The 25376-nt window shown below is 44.9% G+C and overlaps 1 protein-coding gene across 9 annotated transcripts in view; it reads left to right on the forward strand.

Moving 5' to 3' along the window:
• Nucleotides 1-25376, forward strand: part of SEMA6D (semaphorin 6D) — a 433313-nt gene that overhangs the window by 233215 nt on the left and 174722 nt on the right. The gene's annotated exons all lie outside the window — the stretch shown is intronic.

Genomic DNA, 25376 nt, shown 5'->3' on the forward strand with positions numbered 1-25376 from the left:
GCACTGTGGTCTAAACCACTGAGCCTCTTTGGGTTTGCCAATCAGAAGGTCGGCGGTTCGAATCCCTGCGACGGGGTGAGTTCCCGTTGCTTGGTCCCAACTCCTGCCAACCTAGCAGTTCAAAAGCACGTCAAAGTGCAAGTAGATAAATAGGTACTGCTCCAGTGGGAAGGTAAACGGCGTTTCCGTGCACTGCTCTGGTTCACCAGAAGTGGCTTAGTCATGCTGTACGCTGGCTCCTCAGCCAATAAAGCGAGATGAGCACCGCAACCCCTGAGTCGGCCACGACTGGACCTAATGGTTAGGGGTCCCTTTACCTTTACCTTTACCTTTACCCTACCTGTTGCTTTCATCTTTCGTGGACTGCAAACCAGCTTACAACAGAAAAGCCAATAAAAAGTACATTAAAACATTTAAGCCACAAAATGATCCTGAAAGCATAATGATAGAACAATAAACAGAATAAACAGCAAAGCAAAGAGAGCAATAGGAAGAAAATATTTTTAATGAAGCAGTGATCCGTACCATAAGCGCGACACAGCAAGGATGAATCATCCAGTAAACATTAAGATGGCAGAGTCGTAAAACAGGAAATCACAGTTTTAACTGTGAAAGATTTTGATAAATAAAATAGTCTTGACCTGGTGCCAAACTGAGGCTTATGTTGGTGCTTCCCAAATTTGTCTGGGGAGGGATTTTACAGTTATAATGTGTACCTTATATTCTCTTATGGGCTGGAGAACCACATTGCTGGTAAGAAGAGTTTTCTCTCTGTGTTCTGGAACGAGCTGTCAAAAGAGATGCTAAAAGAGCCCAACATTTCAACCTACATTCAGCTTCCATCAGAGGAAAAAGTGCTATATGGCTGTGTTCCACTTGCACAGTCGGAGGCAGTGTGCCTCTGAAGACTAGTTGCTGGGAGAGTGCTCTTGCACTCAAATCCAGCTTTCAAGTTTCCCAAGGGAACCATTCTGAGACCAGGGTGCTGAGTTAGGTGGGCCATTGGCCGGATACAGCGGGCTCATCTTATATTCTTATGTTCCTAATTAAAAAAAAAACCCAAGCAAATCCGAATTGTTTTTCTCCCTGCACCAACCAAGAGTCGGTGATAATACAACTGAAGCATTGTTACACGTAGAGATGTTCTAAGGAGTTTTGGTGCCCGAGGCCAAAATCTGAATAGCATCCCCAGGTGCTAAAAATATAAAGATGATCGGGGCTTTTTTTGTGACTTTACTGACCAATCCAGAGTACTGGCACTTTTTAATTTATTTTACTGCCCATGGTAGCCATTTTGTGCTGACACCCAAAGCACTTTTATCAATATATGAGTACTGGCACCTCATTTTTTATAGCCCCTCCAAATACACTAATGATGATGGTGATAAATGATAATACAGTGGTACCTCAGGTTACATACGCTTCAGGTTACAGACTCCACTAACCCAGAAATAGTACCTCGGGTTAAGAACTTTACCTCAGGATGAGAACAGAAAACGTGCTCCGGCGGCGTGGCAGCAGTGGGAGGCTTCATTAGCTAAAGTGGTACCTCAGGTTAAGAACAGTTTCAGGTTAAGAATGGGCCTCCGGAATGAATTAAGTTCTTAACCCAAGGTACCACTGTACTGATATGGACTGACTGGGCACCCTCTTCTTTCTATTCAACATACTTATACCACATGGAACATGGAGTGATAACAGACCCTCCAAGTGTCCCTATTTTCCAGGGACATCCCAGATTTACAGAAGCCATCCTGGTTTTCTGATTTGATCCCGGAATGTCCTACTTTTCCTCTGAACATCCCTATTTTCATCAGAGAAATGTTGGAGGGTACGAAGTTATGCAACACACACACAACCCAAAGCCAAGGAGATAAGTAACTATACAACCCTTAGAAGACATCTGAAGGCAGCCCTGTAGAGGGAAGTTCAATGTTTTATTATGCTTTTATATATGTTGGTAGCTGCTCAGGGTGGACTGGGCAACCCAGTCAGATGGGCAAGGTGTAAATAATAAATTGTTGTTATTGTTGTTATTGTTATTATTTATAATAATAATAAATAGGGTGTTCCTATTTTCATTGGAGAAATGTTTGAAGGTATGTGCTAATACTGTCCTACCAGTCTTACACGGATGATGTAAGATTGACTTAAGCAACGTACTTTTGAGCACTCAGGAAAAGCACTGCATAAATAAGTATATTATTCTTATTATTATTTTACCATTTTTATGACTGCCACATGGCTTCCATTGTAAAATATGGCTATTTTAAATTTAGCACTGTGAATACCCATGTGTTCAGTGTGCTAATATTGAGAAACGTCTTGCAAGTTTAGAAACCCAAGTTATTTATGAACGGAAGGCTTTTTGTTCATCCCTTGTTGCCTGCAAATAGGGTGCAGCTGTTTTCAGCAAATCAGTTTAATTCCTTTTTCTAAATGATCTCTTGGCCTTTAGAAAAAGGCCTTTCAAGAGTGAGCATTGTTGCTGGGGAAATGTGATTGTTCATAAACTTTGCCTACGCCACTTATTGTGGTCGCAGACATTGTGCCCCTGCTTTGCTTATTTGAACTGTTTTATTATTTCTTCAGTTGTTAGTTCTTTTTATCTTCGATCTCTGCTTCTCTTCAGTGTCTTTAGATTTGTAGAGGAGTATAAAACTTTTTGATGCTAAGAACAACAAAAAAACCAAGAGCTTGTACCAGAATCTTCAGGAGTCAGGGAACAAAATGGGCCTGAAGGGAGCTAATTTGGGATTTTCTAATAGCAGGTTTATTTGCAGGAGGGAGGTTTGAGGCTACTCTAGAGTAGAAACCCTGAAAAAAGGAGATGAAAAAGCTTGCATTTGGAAGGTTTATGAGTAGGAATGACAACTTCAAAACAAGCAAAGCAGGCTTGGATGTTTGTTTGTTTGTTTGTTTGTTTGTTTGTTTGTGATTTTTTGGCTACTTGTCACAAAGATAAGGAAATCCATTGCTTTATAAATAGGAAGGAAGTTAACTTACACTGATTCAGCCCATTGGTCCATCTAGCTCAGTATTTTCAACCCAAACCTTCCCCCTGCTAGTGCGTGATTAATTCACATATTCTTTTGTGCATGCATGTACTGTGCACATAAGTGTACTGGGCATAAAGGAACCAGGCTTGGATGGGTCCAGAAGAAGCGCTCCATTGCATCCAATGGGCATATCTCACAAATGATATTGTTAAGCTGGAAAAGGTGCAGAATAGGGCAACTCAAAGAGCACAAGAGCAGGTGCATCTTTCTCAAGAGGAAAGGGTACAATGTTTGGGGCTTTTGTGCAAGTGGGGGGAAGCCAACTAAGGAGGGAACATGGTCAGGCTTTACAAAATGATGTACAGTGTAGAGAAAGTACATAGAAGATGTTCACACTTGTGCAGTGCAGTTCTTCCAACCACATAATGTGGGCAAAAATGAATATACTGGGGTAAAGTGTGCTTTAAAATGTGTATATTTGTGAAAATAACAAACAAACAAATAACAAACAAACAAAAAAAAGGTCATAGCTAAAATGCTGGTTTAAAAAAAAACGACTTAAAAAGAAAAGCAAACTGTTGTGGAAATGTGGAGAGCTAAGTTTAAAAGGTAGAGGTGAAGGACCCCTGCCAGCTAAATCCAATCGCGAACGACTCTGGGGTTGCGGCGCTCATCTCGCTTTACTGGTCAAGGGAGCCGACATTTGTCTGCAGACAGTTTTTCCAGGTCATGTGACCAGCATGACTAAGCCGCTTCTGGAGAAACCAGGGCAGCGCACGGAAACACTGTTTTCGGGAAGATAAAATATGAGAAACCAAGAGAGATTGAAATAAGCAGATTTGCCCATCCCTGAGCAGAACTCTTGGTCATCCAATGACAATTGGTGGGAGATTATTATATTTTATTATATTTCATTATTATTTGTACCTTGCCCACATGACCCTGGGTTTCAATGGAACTGCTCAGTGTTCTGTCTGAACTGTGAGTGCAACCCAGAAGGTGTTGCAGAGGCTTCTTAAGCACATACAGGTCACTTTGCAGAAAAGTCTGCTGCATGTAGGAAGAGTTCCGTGAAAATAAAGGGAGGGGCGCCACCATTCCTGTCCACTCCAGATTCCATGGAAATGAAAAGAGCATTCTTCCAAAGCTTCCATTCTTCTCAATGAGCTTTGAGCAGAAGTCCACAGTGGATTGTATTTTTCTGTGTTTTTCCCCTCCGTGGCATCCCATCATGTTGCAATTGAGTCGTTTTAAATTACGATGTGACCATTTTTTGAACTTTACAAAGCTGCCTATACTTTCTGCCACTGTGCCAAAGTCCTAAAGGGAATAGAAATGAAGCAGGTGAAGACATCCCAACATTTCAGCTCTCTCGCTGCATGTGGAAAATCAATCTGAAGAAATCCCAGCTCAGAGTCTGGGAAGACGTTGTCCTTCCAACAAAACATGCCCAACATTTGATGAGGATTGGTGCAGAGACGCAAGTGTTTTTTGGCACTACATCAATCTCAGCAGGTAAGAGAACTCCCTCCAGATCTTAGAAAGATATTGCATGTCGGCGCACTAATGCAATGTTTTTCTTGTTGCCTTTGAAAGCTTGACTTCCTCCTGTTTTTGCACCAAAAAGAAAAGAGAGAGAAGGAGGGAGGGTGGAAGAATTATTCCCCCTTAGAAATGAGGAACTGCTCCTGTACCTCCGCAAAGGAAATACAGTTTCAGACTGGAAAGAAGATGTTGGTTTTCTGCCATGGAGATGCCTTCTAGGATTCATTCTATAGATCGAACTTACTGAAGTGACATAATCCTGGCTCCCAGTTCAGAACTGTGAGGGGCGAGTGGTACGATGGAGTGCGCGTCCGCTTTTGGCAAAGGCTGCCTGATGTCATGTCTTCCTTAGCTGCAGTAACTCATTGCCCAGGTGCAGGCCAACTTTTTGTAGTGATAAGAAAGCTACACCTAGTTTTGCTGCTGGAACTGAAACCTTAAACTGCAGACTGGCCTTCTTCTGAAGCATGTTTATGCTTATCTTGATGTTTGGGCTCCATATGCCTGTGGGTAGCTCAGTTGTGTGAAGAGTTTTTGGATTTGATATCCCACTTTATCACTACCCAAAGGAGTCTCAAAGTGGCTAACATTCTCCTTTCCCTTCCTCCCCCAAAACACACACTCTGTGAGGTGAGTGGGGCTGAGAGACTTCAGAGAAGTGTGACTGGCCCAAGGTCACCCAGCAGCTGCATGTGGAGGAGCGGAGACGCGAACCCGGTTCACCAGATTATGAGACTACCGCTCTTAACCACTACACCACACTGGCTCTCAGTTTGTGGCGAGTTCCTGACCACCCCCCCAGGTAGAATAATGACACATGACACAATTATTAAGGTTAATAGGCTAAAAAAGGCCACAACTTTATTGGTTACAGGTGATGAGCGGTATTGGCTTAGGCATTGAACCTAACAGACTATATCTGACTCCAGCCCGTCTGCTTGAAGTCTGGGAAGGATTAACCACCAGGAGGGGGAGTTCTGCTGATGCATATCAACTAGGAGCTCCCCAGGGGTCACTGATAGGGGGCGTGCCTTAGGTCCTAACCTCCCTAGGCTTTGGACAGGGCCACACCCCCTGGAATCCTTTAACGGACTACCCTTCAATATGCGGGGCAGGTGATGACCCTACCTCCCCTCTTTCCATCTACAAACCTATTCCAATGCCTTACCGCCAATATCCAGAAAGTTGTGACGATTTGCTAAGAGGTAGGTGAAAACCAAGGGGCTGGTGCCAACTTGCCAAGTGGAAAAATTCCTACTAGGCCCCTCAACGGCGACCAACCAAGGTCCACAGCAAGTTCAAAGAGAGCAAACCTTAGAGGGCGGGAGGGTGGGAAAACCGGAGCAGCTGGCGGGCGGACAAAGAGGGAGATCCCCGGCTGCGTCCTGCCTTTAAGGGGCAGGCCACACCCCCAGAGCAACCCGATTGGCTGGCCAAGGGGTGACGCAGCTGGGAATCCCCCAATCGTGCAGGGGCTGGCCTCCCACCCCCTGGGCATGTGGAGGGGCTGTGAAGCCTGCAACCCCACCTCCTCCTCAAGGTGGAAGTGGCTTTGGTAGATCACAAGATGCTTAATCTCGGGGCTGTGGGTTCGAGCCCCATGTGGGGCAAAAGATTCTTGCATTGCAAGGGGTTGGACCAGATGACCCTTGTGGTCCCTTCCAACTCTACAGTTCTATGATTCTCTGAACCAATGAACTAGGGAAAACAGACACCCTGCCTTAAGGCAGAAGTGAAAGGAGTAAGCATGAAAACTAAGGGGAAGTTTGTGCAACTGACTCTGGCTTTGTGCTTTAGATTTTCTACTTGGTTCTGGCTTTTGTGCATATAGGCTACCTCTAGCAATTGATATGCATGGATAATCAACAAGCGGCACTTGAGAAAAAGGGGAAGCAATGAGGCACCTGCCAGAACAGCGGCAATTACACATCAATGAATATGTAAATAATGTATATTGCAAAGCAATTTGTGTTACTATTTATGTATAGTGTGTGTGTGTGTGTGTGTGTGTTTAAAAAACTTTCATTGTGGAGAATGAAGGCAAAGCCATTCATAGCAAGAATCTTTGCCATGATGGGGGCTTTGAATTGACGGGAGGGAAATCTGCTTTATAGTCCATTTTGAATGGATTCCTTACCTACTTTGAAGTATTTTGTAGGAAGCAATTTTAAAAAGTTGGAAATAAATAAGCAGAACAACTAAACTGGATCCCATCAGGAGAAACTGGTACCAGTAATGGTTCTTTGAGTGACTGAGGAATGGCTCCTCCTCACAGGTGACTTATCAGCCGAGTACTATTTTTCTGAACAATTCAATAAGAGACCATGATTCCTGCTTAGGGACATAAAAAGATGACTTATACAAAGCCAGACCATTGGTCCATCCAGAGGCATAGCGTGGGGGGGCTGGGGGGCCCGTCATCCCGGGCACAGGTTTTTTGGGGGGGGAAGTATTCCTCACAGCTAGGGATGCGGGTGGTGCTGTGGGTTAAACCACAGAGCCTAGGACTTGCCGATAAGAAGGTCAGCGGTTCGAATCCCTGGGTGAGCTCCCATTGCTCGGTCCCTGCTCCTGCCAACCTAGCAGTTCAAAAGCATGGCAAAGTGCAAGTAGATAAATAGGTACTGCTCCGGCGGGAAGGTAAACGGCGTTTCCATGCGCTGCTCTGGTTCACCAGAAGCGGCTTAGTCATGCTGGCCACATGATCCGGAAGCTGTACGCCGGATCCCTCAGCCAATAAAGCGAAATGAGCGCCGCAACCCCAGAGTCGGCCACGACTGGACCTAATGGTCAGGGGTCCCTTTACCTTTACCTTATTCCTCACAGCTGGCAGGACGTGGCGTGCTGTTGAGTACTTCTCATGAGAAGGACGCAACAGGCATGTGCCCTGCCAGCCTCACACCACTTTTGTGAGTCTCGCAAAGCAGCACTGGGCTCACAGGGTGCCGTGAGTGTGACCCCCAAATGGCTGGGCTCCCCACTGTGTGGTGTAGCATGGCCCCGCTTGGCTCCACTGGGAGTGGGTTGCTCTGGCACATGCCCTGGGCGCCAGCAGGAAACGCTACTGCTGGGTCCATCTAATATTGTCTACACTTACTGGCACTGGCTCTCTGGGGATTCAGACGGGGTCCAACCCCAGCCCTACCTGCAGCTGCTAGGGAATGAACCTGGAACCTGGAACTACCGCTGAGCTATGACCTTTTGTTATGCAATGGGCACGGTCAAGGGGATCAAGAGGGTTATTTTACTTTTATCTCCCCCAGAGGATTTACTAGCACCACAGATTATATCCTAACATCTAATAATGCGCCAATTAACCAAGATACCTCCAGGATCATTCCCAGAGCTGAAAGTGACCACTTTCCACTTGAGTTATCTCTGACATCATTCGTTTCTCCTGCCTTTCCTAAATTATTGGATGAAACGGAATATCTGATACTTGGAAATAGAAGGTTAAAATGGAATGCACAGGTCCAAGAAAAAATGATTCAGATCCTGGAATCCCATGAATTTGCTTTATTAAAGGGGGAAATGTTGTTAGAAACAGTAATAATAATAATAATAATAATAATAATAATAATAATAATAATAATTTATTATTTATACCCCGCCCATCTGGCAGGGCCTCCCCAGCCACTCTGGGCGGCTTCCATAAAAACCAAAAATACAGTAAAATATCACACGTTAAAAACTTCCCTGAACAGGGCTGCCTTAAGATGTCTTCTGAATGTCAGGTAGTTGTTTATCGCTTTGACATCTGGTGGGAGGGCATTCCACAGGGCGGGCGCCACTACCGAGAAGGCCCTCTGCCTGGTTCCCTGTAGCTTTGCTTCTCGCAATGAGGGAACCGCCAGAAGGCCCTCAGCGCTGGACCTCTGCGTCCGGGCAGAATGATGGGGGTGGAGACGCTCCTTCAGGTATACTGGACCGAGGCCATTTAGGGCTTTAAAGGTCAGCACCAACACTTTGAATTGTGCTCGGAAATGTACTGGGAAACAGGAAACATAATCGGACTTTATGAGAACATAATCAACCGAATGCGCCCACTGATGACCACAACCGGTATGATAAAAAACAAAAAGTTTAAAAGACAGACTTGGTTTGATAAGGAATTCAGAATAGCAAAAAATGCCTAGCTAGGGAACTTAGAAAATTGAAGTTAAAACAGGATAAACAGTGAGCTATGGCCCCTTCTTTATGTTGCAAGGCTTCCTCCTCCAACCTGGTGCCCTCCAGGTGCTGCTGAACCAGCTCCCTCCAGCCCTGACTATTGGCCATGCTGCTTGAGGCTGGTAGGATTTGTGATCTAAAACATCTGAAGGGCACCAGGTTGGGGGAAGGCTGCTTTGAGGCATCATCCTTCTTCTCATTTCCGCCGTCTATAAACATTCCTTCCTCTTCTTTATAATTTCATTTTTTTAATGAACCAGCTGCTTCAATAGAAGTACAGTGGTGCCTCGCAAGACGAAATTAATTCGTTCCGCAAGTTTTTTCTTCTTGCGAGTTTTTCGTCTTGCGAAGCACGGTTTCCCATAGGAATGCATTGAAAATCAATTAATGCGTTCCTATGGAGACCGCTTGCCAGGCTGGCGGTGCGGAGAAGGGCTTTTCTCCCCACCGCAAGCCTTCAGGACAGGTACGGGAACAGAGGGGAAGGCGCGCAGCGCTTCACCTCTGTTCCCGGGGCTTGCGGTGGGAGGAGGGTTTTTCCTCCCCACCGCCAACATTCAGAACAGCATTCTGAATGTTGGCGGTGGGAAGGAAAGCCCTCCTCCCACCGCAAGTCTTCAGGACAGCCATCCGAAGGCTGGCGGTGGGAGGAGGTCTCTCCGCCCCACCGCCAGCCTTTGGAGGAGGTCCGAGGACAGTGGGGAAGACACGCTGCGCTTCCCCGCTGTCCCAGAGATTTCCCTATGGGCTTTCATCTTGCGAAGGAAGCCCATAGGGAAATTCGTTTTGTGAAGCGCCTCCAAAACGGAAAACCCTTTCGTCTAGCGGGTTTTCCGTCTTGTGAGGTGTTTGTCTTGCGGGGCACCACTGTATTGTGTGAGAGATCAGGTAGGCAATCCCCAAAGAATGTGAAGACAAGTTGTTTACCTTTCTCTCGCAATCTCTCTCTCTCTCCACCTTTCACTGAACTTCATATTGTTTCTGGGTTGGTTTGTTTTTTCATTGCTGCTCAGTTCTCTTCTCGCGCTTTCTAATTTTGCATCTTTTCTCCAAATAACTCTCCCCTTCCCACCTGACTAGACCTGACCTTTGCCATGTCTTCCTTTTCATTTTTCCTTTTATATACACTCTTCTTGGCACAACATATTCAGCAGATAAACTGCTTCTTCAATAATTGATACAGGGATAATTTAACAGGAAGGCACGGAAAGCACCACACAAGCAGATCATGATGTTGTATAACCTGCCCACATTGTCATATAAACTCCCCATAAACAGATCAGAACAAATTCTCAATAAAGGCTTGATATAGTCTAATCTCCAAGTAAACAATGTGTAAGCAAATCAGGATAAATGTTCAATAACCTGGCGGTCTGGAGGAGCCCTTAAAAGCACTTTTAATCATTGATACTGGTAGGGTGCTATGTCCCGTGTTCATATTCAAACCAAGTTTGCTGACTCCTTGACTAAAGAATAATTACTTTAATTTTATTTATTTCTTAAATATGTCCCTGCTGGAATAACCTCTTGAAGGCATTACTGTTTCAGTTTTTAAGGAGGTCCAAAGGGACATGAGCAAATGTATTCATATGTTTCCATCATGAATGCTAAATCAGCTAATTAAAGGATCAAAATTAGGCTCTTTTATGATCAGATAGTTAAGGCTCCTTAAAATAATTACCTTAATGCAGCTGGCTGTTATTATGTGATATGTATCTACAACCACTTCACAAAAAAAGGTTTAACATAACAACATGCCATAATTAATTTTGATATTGATAGTTGATTAGCTGCCGCAGTGAAAAAGTCAGACAGATATTGCTGTTTCAGCATAATGTAGATTAGAGAGTAATGTATAAGGACACACAGAGCTGGGGAAATGTTCTGCACATACCTTCAGATATGGTGTAGGTCAGGAGTGGGGAACCTCAGGTCTGGGGCTCAAATGTCGCCCTCCTGACCTTGGGATAAACCCCCAGCCGTGGCATAGCATGGGGGGCAGATGCCCTGGGCACAAAATTTTTAGGGGGTACAAAATTTCAACACCCACTTCCATCACTAGGCTTCACTGAAAACCACTTCTCCATGCAAACCAGGAAGTGAACTTTCCAGACGACAGAATGACTTTTCTTTTCTTATCTCTTCAGCTGTGATTTCCTGGGTGACGCAGACGCCATTAGGCAGTTGAATGTGCATGCATACTCCATCCGTTTCCCTCCCTGCCACATGGTTCAGGGCGCTGGCAACCCACACTATGCCACTGACCCTCACAATTCTACTGTCCTGACTACCATTCATGGAATCTTGGTGCAGTTGTTTCCAAATGCTTTATTCTAGAATTCATTACAATGCTCAAACATCACATTGCAAGGTGTGTGGATCACTGATTAAAACAGAGCTCTAGAGTTGATGGCTAGGTGTAAGCTAAGACGTCATCCCAACACTTGGCGCACCTCCTTAGCTCGCCTTCGCAAGAGGAGGGTGGACACTGTCATTTGTGCAGTGCGGAACCACAATCTGGCCAAGCAAACAATTCTACAAGTAGGCTGGGTCTGCTCAAGCTGGCACAACCAGCACAGCATCCTTTGCAATGGAGGCGGGGTCAGTTTTGAAACTGGTCCTCACCTGTATCAGATAAACAGCAATGAATTAAACTGTACAATACCATTGACTTTAGAGGTATATCTGGGGGTCATGTAGGTTGGAGAAGGATGTATACCAGGGTTAGGCAACCTAAGGCCTGGGGGCCGGATGTGGCCCAATCGCCTTCTGAATTCAGCCCATGGATGGTCAGGGAATCGGTGTGATTTTACATGAGTAGAATGTGTCCTTTTATTTAAAATGCATCTCTGGGTTATTTGTGGGGCATAGGAATTCATTCATTTCCCCCCCCCCATTTATAGTCCGGCCCACCACATAGTCTGAGGGACGGTGGACTGGCCCAGGGCTAACCCCTGATGTACACAGTCACGTCCTTTTTTAAAAAAAAGTTTCAAGTCATGATTGCTTTGTTGCTGTTGTTTAGTTGTTTAGTTGTGTCTGACTCTTCGTGACCCCATGGACCAGAGCATGCCAGGCACTCCTGTCTTCCACTGCCTCCCGCAGTTTGGTCAAACTCATGCTGGTAGCTTCAAGAACACTGTCCAACCATCTGGTCCTCTGTCGTCCCCTTCTCCTTGTGCCCTCCATCTTTCCCAACATCAGGGTCTTTTCCAGGGAGTCTTCTCTTCTCATGAGGTGGCCAAAGTATCATTCCAGTGAGCACTCAGGGCTGATTTCCTTAAGGATGGATAGGTTTGGTCTTCTTGCAGTCCATGGGACTCTCAAGAGTCTCCTCCAGCACCATAATTCAAAAGCATCAATTCTTCGGCGATCAGCCTTCTTTATGGTCCAGCTCTCACTTCCATACATCACTACTTGGAAAACCATAGCTTTAACTATACGGACCTTTGTTGGCAAGGTGATGTCTCTGCTTTTTAAGCTGCTGTCTAGGTTTGTCATTGCTTTTCTCCCAAGAAGTAGGCGTCTTTTAATTTCGTGATTGCTTGGGAAGTGCTAAATGAAAGCATTAGAAGGAAATCCAGATTCTCTGTGACTAAACTCACCATTATGAACTTTCTTTGCCTGGTTTCCTTTCACTGGCTTTGCACTGGTATCATGGATCAATCTTTTTTAAAAAAAAAAAACAAGAACACCAAGATAATGACCCGAACGTTAGCATTGCCATGAGACCAGGCAAGTGTTGTACTGTAAAGACATCTGAAGCTTGGGAAGGGGATCAGTCGGATGACCTTGAATCATCTGCACCATCCATCACCTATTCTGTTGCCTCTGCTGGCGGGACTTCATCACAGGAACGGTACAGTCTAGCAACAGATGCTACTATAGACACCAGGAGCTGGGAGCCAAGCATCAGGTAGAGAAAAGGCAGGGAGAACAAAAAGAGATATAATGCTTAGCAAAACAAAAGGCATAACTGCAGTGGATGCAGTGGGAGTCAGGCAATTCCAGTCGCTGGTTATTGGCAGAAGAAGCACTGCCTGTCATCACAATAGTGAGCCTTCTCCTGCCTTAAAATTGGTAAATCTTGCATCTGTGATCCTATAATTCAACGGTATTATTATTCAAGCCGGAACTGTTCTTCTCCTTTATAGCTGTGCACTGTTATTAACCCTCTGAGAGGTGAGGATAAAAGGAAAAAGAAATATCTTCTAAGGGAGTCCAGTCAACAGCCTGGATGCACGCAATACAGACGTATTTCTGAAGTTTAATCAGGATGGGAGCAGAGTGAGTGGTGCCTATTGGGACTGACAGGACAGAAGGCAAGGAGCCAGTGTAGCATAGTGGTGAGTGCATTGGACTAGGACCTGGGAGACCAGAGTTCAAATCCACACTCTGCCATGAAGCTCACTGGGTGATATTGGCCAGCCACTACCTCACATGGTTCTTGTGTGGATAACGTAGGGAGGCTAACCTTGGGTTCCTTGTAGGAAAGGTAAGAGCCCAAGCCAAAGATTGGTTGGAGTCAACTAATTATGGTTTTGACCTCCTCCCTGCTGAATTCTACAAAGACAACCTGAGACACAGGAGGTGGAAAGAGCTGGACTGTTTGCAAGTAAGGAAGACAGCAGGTAGGGGCTGGCTGAGGGCAGAGTGAGGTTGGAGGGGCAGAGCCCCATTTGCCTGCCACCACCTGGATGGGAGATGGCCAGAAGAACCTTGAAACTCAAGGTGGGGATACGAAGGAAGAGACCAGGATAAAAAAAAGAAGATTCTTCTTTTGCAGCCACATCTTGAACTGTCAAACACTTTGTATGCCACCAACCAGTCGAAATGGTCAGCAGAGGGTGGGTTCGTTCTGGATATGGCCCTTTGGCTGCCAAATATATCCAGCACCCCACCCCTGAAGCCCAGGTTGGATGGCCACCAATCAGGAATCCTGTAGCAGCCTACTAACCACATCAGCAGGAGGTTGGACAAGAGGACTTATGAGGATCCTCCCAGTTGTGCTGTTCTACTTCTGAGAAGACATGTACCCATAGCTGTCAACTGTCCCTTATTTGGCAGGAAACTCCCTTATCCCAGAGCCATGTCCTGCTGCTGTCCCTTATTGATGATGTCCCTTAAATTTCCCGGGTTTCAAAGGAAGCAGCTCCTCTCCCTCCCTCCCTTCTGGCCAGGGAGGAGGGAGGCTCCAACTGTGTTGCTTGGCTGCATTGCTCACCCAATAAGGAGTCTAAGAACGACTGGGGGGTGGAGCTTGCATGCCTTGTGCCGATCAAATCGGCCGCATTGCCTGGGGACTCGCCTTTGCTCAGCGCTTCCCAGCAGAGAGGTGACAGTGGTTTTCCTTGCTGCATCCCCTTTGCCGGGTTGCTGCACTGTGGGAACCACTGCCTGAGGCTTTGTTTGGCTGCTGGCTGGGCTTTCTGCCTTTGGCTCGGAGGGGCTCAGAAGTCCCTTATTTTGGCTGCTGGTCCCTTATTTTCAAATCGGTAAGTTGACAGCTATGCATGTACCGTATTGGTCCGAATATAAGCCGCACTCGAATATAAGCCGCACCTTTAAAATTGGAGGGGGAGAGAGAGAGAGAGAGAGAGAAATACTTGGATATAAGCCGCTCCATTCCTTGCTGTTCCTGGCTGCATACTTGGGGGGGGGGGAGCCACACTGCATTGCCGACGGCCTTTCCCCTTCCTCGCTCTCTCCCTTCCTGGCCTTGGGGGAGAGGACAGGGGACTTTGTTGTCTCCTGTCACTGTTTGCCCCGCGCCCCAAGCTGCATATCGTAAGGTCGCAAATATAAGCCGCACTTTAACTTTCCACAGTCGGAATTTGGGAAAAAGTGAGGCTTCTATTCAGGCCAATATGGTATAAGATTGCCCTGTAAAGTGTGGTAGAAATGCTAAAGGATGCTGCTGGAGCTACTATTACTCATACAAGCTTCTATCATGTGCTAGTTTTTAATACTCAAGACTCTTCTAAAAACAGCAGATAACTAGGAGGCACTGATTTATTGTGGTATAACTGTTATGGGTCAGAGTTTTTTGCATCATGTGCATATTTATCCAAATTTCTGGGTTAGCAGAGTCTGTAACCTGAAGCGTCTGTAACCTGAAGTGTCTGTAACCCGAGGTACCACTGTATTTTGCTTTTGTTTTTGTTTTGTCAGTTTCTCCCAGGATTGTTGACACCTGGAGTCACCCTCAGTTTTTGCTTTATAAGGCCAGACCACAGATAGCTTAAAACACATATATAGGTACACAGAACAATGGGCAAACACTTTCTCCTTCAAATACTGCTTAATAAGTCCTGACCACAAACACCTTCCGAAAGAAAAAAGAAAATGAAATAACTCACCCATGCTGTCCGGGTTATGAAAGATCATTTTGACTATGCTTGTTGCTCTCGCTGTGTTTCAATTAATTTTGATCTAAAATTGATTAGCAGTTTTTCATAAGTGTGAAGCCAATTGATTTGCAAATTAAGGTAAATCAAGTCAGTCTTGCTACGTTATCCATCACACTGTGAATAATGTGGATAGATATTGATTTGCCTTTTTAACATATTCATAGCTAGGTAGTCCATAGGTAACTTAATATTGGCGTTCCCTCCTGCAAGGGGATGTATGGCCTCCCATAAAGCTTTTGGATCTTGCTGTTTCAGAAGTGAGGAACCTTTTTCAGCCTGAAGGTTTCATGCATTTCTGGGCAAAATTCTGGAGTCACATGCTGGTGATGGGTGGGGCCAGAAGCAAAAGTGGACAGAGCGACAAATGCAAATGTTCCTTTCGTACTGTAGCTAATCTCTATGTACAGTGGTACCTCGGGTTAAGTACTTAATTCGTTCTGGAGGTCTGTTCTTAACCTGAAACTGTCCTTAACCTCAAGCACCACTTTAGCTAATGGGGTCTCCTGCTGCTGCTGCGCCGCTGGAGCACGATTTCTGTTCTCATCCTGAAGCAAAGTGCTTAACCCGAGGTACTATTTCTGGGTTAGCGGAGTTTGTAACCTGAAGCATATGTAACCTGAAGCATATGTAATCCGAGGTACCACTGTACATGCATTATCAGAGTTATTTATTCCATTCAGATAAAATTATTCAAGGAGGGTGTGAAGCAGCCCCATTGAGGGTGGAAAGGGGTACTTAACTCTTTACTTAGCCACAAGTCAGTTTTTCGCTCAAAATTGCCGCTTCCCCGTTGCCCTGTTTCTCCCATGCAGTTTCAAATGTGTGTTCCCCCAGAAAATACAGCTTGTCATCATGTTTCTGCCTCCTTTCTTGAGCACTGTATTAATGCACAGATCATTCTGGAAAAGATTTGCTAACTGTAAATAAATTTGCTCTCTGCGTATATTCACAGCAACTTCTAATGTGCATGTAATATCCAAATTTGAGTGCTGCCAGTGATTTGGACTGTAGAAATCTAGCAGGATAGGAATTGTTGATGTTAGAAGCTCTTTGGCATAACTGTATTACATACACACACAAACACAAACATATACTTTCAGTCTTTCTGAAAGGACCTTCGTGTTCAGTCAGAAATAAAGACCAGTTCAGGCAAGCATAATAGTCTTTGTTGGCACGTTGACAAGTCAGGACCTGGGATCTTCCTTAATAATAGGAGTTCAAAATCCAGTTTTGCAACACCTCCAGAATGGGGCAGGGGCAAGGAGGTAGGTGAGTTAAAAGACTGTAAAAGGTGTGAGCCATACTCCAGTAGAAGTCAGTAGTATTTGGGCATAGTGAATTAACCATGCACTGATTCCCTCCTACGTTGAGAACATAGAGAACTGGGGTGTTTCCAAAGGTGTTTGCATGAATTAGGCATGCTCACCTGATGCACACAAACCACAGTGGTAGAGTAGGGTCAATTCCAAGAGCTTTCCAAAAAGAAGCAGCTAGATGGTTGTGGATGACATAGGTATCCGCAATTGTATCATCAGAGAATTCTAGTGGGAATGGGAATTGCTGATGTTTGCTTATATTCTTTAAATGTGATCAGTATTTGCTGTTGTGGTTGTCAGCAGTCTGGAAACAGTCTGAGTTGGGGGCTTTTCTTAATGTTGAAATGATTGATGTGGAGTAACATAATAAATTACACGACGTTTTATCATAGCGGGCAGCAAGACAAATAGTTATTAGCCCAGACGACTAGACTATTAATTGGTTAAATAGTCACAGGCCCAGAATAAGAGAGTGGGGGCTGACCAAGTCAGGATGATGTAAAGAGGTGGAGTGGGTTTCTAGCAGGCTTGGGAGGTGACTGCCTGATTCAGTGGAGCCTGATGCTGTGGATCCGGGGAGGACCCAAGTGTGTGTGTGTGTGTATGTGTGTGTGTTGCCCTCACTGCGGCTGTCAGAGGCCATCTCTGATGCTTCCACTGTGCCTGTTATGCCACCCACTTTACCTATGGAGTTGTCTAGCCCTGCTACTGTGGCATCCACCTCCATCACCTAGTTCCCAGAGATGCTAATGGAGGCACAAACAGCTAGAACAGGTTCTGCCCTCCTCCAGGTAGCGTGCTAGATTGCTCACTAAGGAACAGAGCCACTTGCCATGCTAAATCCTGTTCCTTTATAAGGGGATTGCAGGGGACGTGTTATTGGATCAGTGGCTTTGCTTAAGTATCCACAGCACCTGATGTGCCTTTGTGTATCTGCGCCTTGTGAGTAGCTAGGTGCTGTGCCTTTGAATAGCATTTTGCATAGTCTTGCACTGACTTGAGCAGTAAAGCTTTTGGGGCAAAACCATCCTCTTGAGCTTGAGTGCATCATCTTGTAGGAACCAGGACAACAATGTAGTTTTCTCAGAAACTGAAATGCAGCGGAATGAAAACAGTGCTGCATGCAATTTCTATAATTTCTATAATTCCGAAAGGAAATTGATGTGAAATTGATTGGGGCGAAACCATCCTGTTTAGCTTGAGTGCATCATCTTGTAGGAACCAGGACAACAATGTAGTTTTCTCAGAAACTGAAATGCAGCGGAACAAAAACAGTGCTGCATGCAATTTCTATAATTCCAAAAGGAAATTGATGCCTTCTTAACACCTCTAAACATCCCACACTTTTTGATATATTTTCAGGTGAGAGGCTCAGACAACCACTCGTCTTGCACTGAAAGAGCATGTGTGCTGGTCCCGGGGGGAAGGTTATCATTGGCGTAGTCAAAGTCCGGTCCTGGGTCACTAGCCTGGAAACAGTTCACAAGGAGCGGGGCGAGGTCCGAAGCAGGAAGCCTGGCGGGGACAGGAACACTGGAGGATCAGGTCTGGGTCCGGGCAGAAACAGGTACTCAACAACGACATTGCTCCCGCAACCTGGGACCGGGCTGACTGGCCTTTATCTTCTCTGAGGCCAGGGGCGGTCCCGGCCCCCAGGAGACCCGCCTCTCCTGGCCTTAAGGCGAGCACTCCTCCTGGGAGAAACCAGTTCCCTTCGCCTCTCTGCCCTGAGCCTCTGCAGTTCAGGAGAGGCTGAAGGGTTACTGGGCCCAGGGGGAGACTCACCTGTAGGCACTGAGTCCTCAACCACCTCTGGAGCCAGAGTGGATTCACCTGGTGCCTGCTCCTGAGGATCCGGCACAGGTGCAGGCGCTTCAGAATCAAGGTCCTGCCCCAGTTCAGCCGGCCCTGGAGGCGGGGACTCCTGTGCAGGCTGGGATTCCTCCAGTTCAGCCTCTGAATCGGATTCCCAGGCCATCACAGCATGTGAGGTAGAGAGTCATCAATGCACTTTCCCAAGCCTTATTAAAAGTTGTTAAAGGGATGGGGAGGAAGGTCAGGCAATATTTGAAGGTGGAAAATACTTCAGATTCAGATGTAGTAAGTAAGACTATTTATTAAGTTTCCATCAAAGCTATGATAGTACTGTCTGGCTTTCATTTATGCTTCTCAGAATGCAAATATTTGCTTTAATGTATCATCTCTCTGCTGCCGACTGCCAATTAATTTGTTTAACCAGCCACTTGTTAAAAGCTGCTTCAGAAGTAACAGTGATATGATTTTATTTTGGGGACACACACACACACACACACACACACACACTCACACACACATCTACCTGGGTATATTGTAGGATTCATTGTAGTTTCTTGGTGTGCTGTGACTTTGTTTGTACTCCTTTGATAATTGCTAAGTAGACAACCTGCTTATTGAACTTCTAGAAAGTTAAATTGTATTGAATTTTAAATACCAAACGATCACAGCAAAAGGGAAAACCAAGACAATGCATATAATTTGCGAGATAATTGTTGGTTGTAAAGGGTTTTGCTCCAATCAGTATCTGTATCCGTCTGTTTCTGTAACCATAATCCACATAAAACACCCATAGTATCCATATAATACACTAATGATAATAATAATAATAATAATAATAATAATAATAATAATAATAATAAGGTTTCCAGTGTACAAAGTGAAACATGCTCTTACTTCCCCCACCTTCTCTCTTAACACACTCTGCCTCAAACTGCCATCTAAGTTTTTAGGGAATGATTGAATCATTTCCAAAATTAATAGAAAGGAGCAAACTAAACATAAAACGCAAATTGGGGCAGTGGGGAAACCTTTTCACCCTGAGGCCACTTTGCCTTATGGGTCGCCTTCCAGGAGGCAAAGTGGGTAGAGTAACAGGTGTGAATCTTACCTTCACGCAATAGGATACATCCCAAAAGCCAGCGGTTTCTATACATGCCTCTCCCACTATAGTTCAAGACCACATCTCAGCCAGGCAGAAGCACTCAAGGAGGGGTGAACCTGAAGAAGGGATGTTGTCTGAATAAAATCTCAACGCCCAATTAGAGGGGCCTGAGGTTCAACCCCCCAGGACTGAGGGTTTTGTATGCTTATTTGTTTTATTTACCAAATTTCTTTTTTAAAAAATACTTTTCAAATTTAAACATTTCACTGATTTTACAGTCATTTTGACATTTCAAAACTTGGCTTCCTTCCCACACTTTCTGCTGTTCCTTAAATTTATTTTTAATAGCTTCTGCATATCCAAATAAACTTAATTTGTTCATTTATTCATCTTCTTTAAATATATGCTCTTATGAAACTTATGAAACTGCAGGTTATTACAACAATCCTGCCAATGTTTTTATCTGTTTACCATTTATCTGTAAATATTCAGCAAACCATTTCCGTTCTTTTATAAAAAGTTTGCTATCTTGATTTCTTATTCTTCCGGTAAGTTTCGCCATTCCTGCATATTCCATAAGTTTTTGTATCCATTCCGTTTTGAGCAAGTAATATTCTTGATGCTGTAGTTGCATACATGAATAAGTTTGTATACATTTTAGGTAGTATAGAACAGAACTATTTATCAAATTTCTATACCACTTTTCATCCAAGGATCACAGGGCAGTTTACAATATAGAAGCACCCCCTGGTATACATGCATGAATGGCTTCTCTCCTCATCCCTTCAATATCTGACACAGAACTGGGCGGCAGAATTCTGCCCTGTACTCATTTAGGCTGCAGTCGGGGGCAGCAGTGAGGGTGTTCATATTTCTGAAAATTCTCCCTGCATTTATACAGTGGTACCTCGGGTTACAGACACTTCAGGTTACAGACTCGGCTAACCCAGAAATAGTACCTCGGGTTAAGAACTTTGCTTCAGGGTGAGAACAAAAATCGTGCTCTGGTGGCATGGCGGCAGCGGGAGGCCCCATTAGCTAAGTGGTACCTCAGGTTAAGAAGAGACCTCCAGAATGAATTAAGTTCTTATCCCGAGGTACCACTGTACACAGAAACCTTTTTGCATTTAGAAAAGTGGCGCAATCGGGGAGGATTAGTGTAGCCCAGTCTCTGAACCTGTCAGTGTTTACTACATGCCGAAGGCTTTCTGTGTGGGGAAGAGTTCGGAAATGGGAGGGGAGTCTGAAGTGGCTCAGCCCAAAATGTCACTACTTTGTTCTGCCTAGCACGTAGAATGACTTCACAGGGGTCTCAGGAGGTCACTGTGGGGTGCCGTGTTTGGTTCTGAGAAGGAAATCCAAGGTGGGCTGAACTTGGAATATATTTCCCTCATGAGCTCTGCACACTATTATCCTGTGGTTCTGCTCCACCCTCCAACCATTCTATTTAGGGGCACAGCTCAGGTTGGCATTGCATGTGAACCAAGACCACAGGTTTATTTTTAAGGGCAACAAATGGAAAAGGAAATGAATATGTATGGGGTTATGCTAAGGCCAGATCCGAAATCTGACACCAGTCCGATATTTTTATTTTTGCAGTGGTGTTATGTTGCCGCACAGCTAGATTTGTCATCTTAAAGCCTTGATGGATATCTTTTCGCATGGCACATTATGTTTGCATTAGCCTGGGCTGTTAGCCTGGCTGTGTGCTTTACTGCTCTCCTGAGCATGTTGCTCAACTCTGTCTTGGTAGAGGGCTGTACGCAAGCCCCTCCTAGCTTGGCTTTTACCTTTCACTTGAAAAGGTCAGGAGTTTGCTTCCCAGGGCAGCTGACTTGCTAACCTCCTTATCTGGAATACAGTACTGCCTTTTTCAGTTGCTCGTCCATGGAGGACGAGCAAAACAAAGGAAGTAACACTTTGAGAAACCAAAAAAACGGATCTTTCCTAAGGTCAAGTTGCCTGAGATATATAAAACCTTTCTTCTTCCCCCTGCCCTCTTGACAAATATGCAGAATACATGTCAATGGCAGCTTCCCAAACACTGATCACATGCTTTAATCACTTGTGCTGGACCTAGAAAGCACGCGTCTGAGCAGTTTTCTGTTTCCCCTTCCAATTGTCCTGGGAAAACCTGCTCTTTACCGCTGAATCAGAGCATACTTCAATCCGCTGAAAACCTGATTGATGTTTGCTCCGACTGAGCGACAAAGAGTGGGTTTTCCTGGGAGGAAGCGACAGGACAAGACAAAGTGTGGATGAGCCCTTGGCCATAGGAAATGTACTCAAGGACTCGCAACGGAACTCATGGCTATGAGTTCCTGGTATGCCCCACGGAAAGCCTCAAGGTCCATAAATAGCAACACCCTAGTGGTCCCAGGCCCTAAGGAAGTTAGATTAGCTTCAGCCAGAACCAGGGCCTTTTCAAAACTGGCTCCAGCCTGGTGGAACGCTCTGCCTCATGAGACCAGGGCCCTGCAGGATCCGATTTCTTTCTGCAGGGCCTGTAAGACAGAGTTGTTCCACCTGGCCTTTGGCTTGGAGCCAATTTGATTCCCTCCCCCTCTTTGTTTTTTTCTTTTTCCTTTCTCCTCCTGTGATGAGGCTGCATTTTAATATTTAAATGTTTCAGTATTTTAATTGTTGTATTTTAATCTTGTTTTTAAGTTGTATTCATTCAACTTGTTTTTATTATTGCTTGTTAGCCACCCTGAGCCCGGCCTTGTCTGGGGAGGGCAGGGTATAAATAAAAATTATTATTATTATTATTATTATTATTATTATTATTATTATTATTATGGCTGAGTAGAATTTGAGTCTGGTTGTCCAACATTCTTTTTCCTATTTGCATGCTTGAATGTAAAGAAGACCTGTAAGAGAGGGTGCTATTGCCTTGTTATTTGCTGGAGTCCCAGACCTATGACAAGAGGATCCTAGTGCATTGTTAGTTGCAGGAATCCCATTAATTTAATTATTTTATGCACCTAAAAGTATTTCCTTGCCACTTGTCATATGAAACACATCCAGGCAGTGTAAAAAGACAAAAGCGAATTGTACACAGTCACTAGTTAAAACACTTAAAATCACAATGGCTGACACCATGGCTGATGGGATAATCTGTGGGGTGACCAATGGTGAAGTATCACATGCAGCCCTGCAAATAAATGCGCACATAAAAAACCCAAAGTGACCCATTTGTCCACAGGTGAATGCTAGTACTTTAAGCACTACCCAACCAAGCTCAGTCTGGCCTCGGCCAGCTCTCACCTGCTTATCTCCTTACCTACAACCAGTCTAGGGGCTAGCATTTCCTCTCAGCTTACTCCTCCTCCTTAGAACTCAGTGTTGTCTTTGCAGAACTCAGCAGAGGGAAGGAGGAGGAGCATGGGGACAAAGCCAGATTTAGTTAGCTTGGTCTGCCCTTGGTGTGTGCAGCACATGCTGTTGGCTTCCCCATCTTCTGCCCAGTGGGCACAAACCTCCACTGACTATATGGGGCACTGAAGGTCTGTGAGAAAAAGAGCATATTTTATTCCTCTTTCCTCCTGCTTTGCATGATGGAGCATAAAGTTCAGTCCTTTGCACCTCAAATTTAATGAATAAAAAAAAGTATTTGGGTGCTAGACAGACCAGTGGCCTGTTCAATTCCAATTCAAGGCAGCTCCATTTTTTCATGTACATGCATCACATTCTGCTGGTGTTTACACTGCCTCAGTCTCCAGGGATAAAAATCACAAAGCCTAGAGAAAGCGTCCTGAGCCCATGTTATGCTCCCACATGCTGTGAGAGACCTGGAACGCTCCCAGGAGTAACAATAGACTGGCTGCCAAACAGTCCGAAAGTTTGTGTCTTCGGTCAGCCATAATCTATGCCCAGTTCCCCCCAACCCGGCACTGTCTGCCCCTCTTGTGGGAAGGAACTGCAAATTAAGCAGAAACACAACAAGCCAAAGTGACTGAATTAAAATATCCATTTTCTCCAGAAACCATACCTTTGGGGGATTTGGTATTTATCTGTTGCTGTAGTTTTACTTCCCTTCAATGTCTGAAGTTAATGTTTTATGCCACAGGGGCAGCGGATGGGAGTGGGAGGCAAAAGACCTTGGGATGAGCATGAGAGAGGCTGAATAAATAGGTATCCAGTGTGGGGTTTCATCAGCATAAATTGGTTGATGAGGGATCATTTAAAAATTCCATTATGTGGCTGGTAATTATATTCACACACTGTCACACTTTGAAATTACCATACTTTTCTGTGTATAAGACTAGGGGTTTTTTTCTACTAAAAATAATGTTAAAAGGGGGGTAGTCTTATACACAGGGGCAATCTCCCCCCATTTTCTTAATTTTGAGTCCCCCAAAATAGGGGGCATCTTATACATGGAAAAATACAGTAATTGTTTGGGTTTATTTTATTTTTTAAAGCTGTCCTATTGCCCCATAAGATAAATGTATTTTGCTAAAGCCGTCATCTCCATTGTGTCCAAAATTCACCATTAAGCTACAAGTGATATTTCAATCCTACTAATTATTTTAACTGTTTACAGTGGTTTTTAAGATAAGTTACAAATTTTCCCCATTATTAAAAGGAATTAAAAGTTGTTCAGTTCTTTTGTCCTTCATCCAAAACAATCTTTTCCAACTTCAGATGTTGTTGTTCTATCCCTGACTATTGTCCATGCTGGCTGGGACTGTTGAGAGTTGGGTGACCAACAACCTCTGGAGGTCAGCAGGTCAGAGATGGCTGTGTTAAGTATGTGTGCGCATTTAGCACATCTGATTTGCTTCCTAATCTAAGAAGCGGTCATGGGAGGGAGAATCAGGGTTGGGACTGTCAGTAGCTGTCATCAGGAAGGCCCTGGCTTCCTGGCCCTGACAGCGCTGCCATGTACCGATTGTTCAGCAATGGGACAGCAGGTCAGACAGCATAGGAGTACCTGTAGGAGCACTGGATTGACTCCATCATGCACTAGCAGTGCCCTGAGCATGTTAGTGTGCATTCCTCTCCCTAGCTCTCTGGTGCCCCTGCTCCTAATCTTCCATAGCCTGAAGCAATACTAGGAGAAATAGTTTCACATAAGGAAGGGTTACTGACAAGCTGCACCAGCATCAGATTTGGGTAACTCTGGGGGTTGGGTGTTATCTTTGTCCAGGCCAGATGGACCACCCAAGCGATGCTATTCTGGGACTAGAACTGGGTGCTCATGGCTCTGTGTAAATCAGTTTTTCCCAAACTTAGGTCTCCAGCTGTTGTTGGACTACAGCTCCCATCATCCTTAGCTAGCAGGACCAGGATGAGGGGAACTGTAGTCCAAAAACAGATGGAGACCCAAGTTTGGGAAACCCTGGTGTAGACCATGCCTTGGCCAGTCCAAGACGCTTAGCTACCTGGCCCAAGTAGAAGGCACTGTACAGAACTGCAGGTTGAATCTAGTGGTGTGTTATCCAGAAACTGACAGAATTGCCCTTCCATCCTCTCAGCTCAGCTCTCAGTAAGGCCAGCCCACAACATAATTCAGAAATGTTTCCTCCAATGAATGAAGGGAAGGAGGACAGAATCCACAGTAAAGCAAGATCAAAGCCCTACAATTTGGTGCCATGAGCTTTATGACACATACCTTTCTGTGTCTGGTGTGATCCTTTGAGTGCATTTTGTGGTCTAAATAAAAGGTGGAGTTGTCACCTTCCAACACCACCTTGAAAGGGACCCTGCTGGACTTGAGTGTGTTGTGATGGGAGGTTATTGATTGCACTTCTAAGCCATTGTTTTGCTGCAGTTCACAGCTGTGGGGAACAATTCCCCCCCCCCTTGCTGGCACATTTCCCCTTGAAGATTTATGCTTTTGATAAAAGCTCACAATGTTGTCGTGTTTGTTCCATAAATCAGGTTTCTTCAACCTGGTTCACTTTGATGAAGAAGGCTCGCGTGCCCAACAGAATTGCAGAAACCATCAAATTCAGGGGAATGAATGTTGGCTTTTATGAAAATCTTAGCTCCCATTGAATGGCCATAGACCAAA

Source organism: Podarcis raffonei, chromosome 14 (genome assembly GCF_027172205.1).
Source record: "Podarcis raffonei isolate rPodRaf1 chromosome 14, rPodRaf1.pri, whole genome shotgun sequence".
Classification (NCBI taxonomy): Eukaryota; Metazoa; Chordata; class Lepidosauria; order Squamata; family Lacertidae; genus Podarcis; species Podarcis raffonei.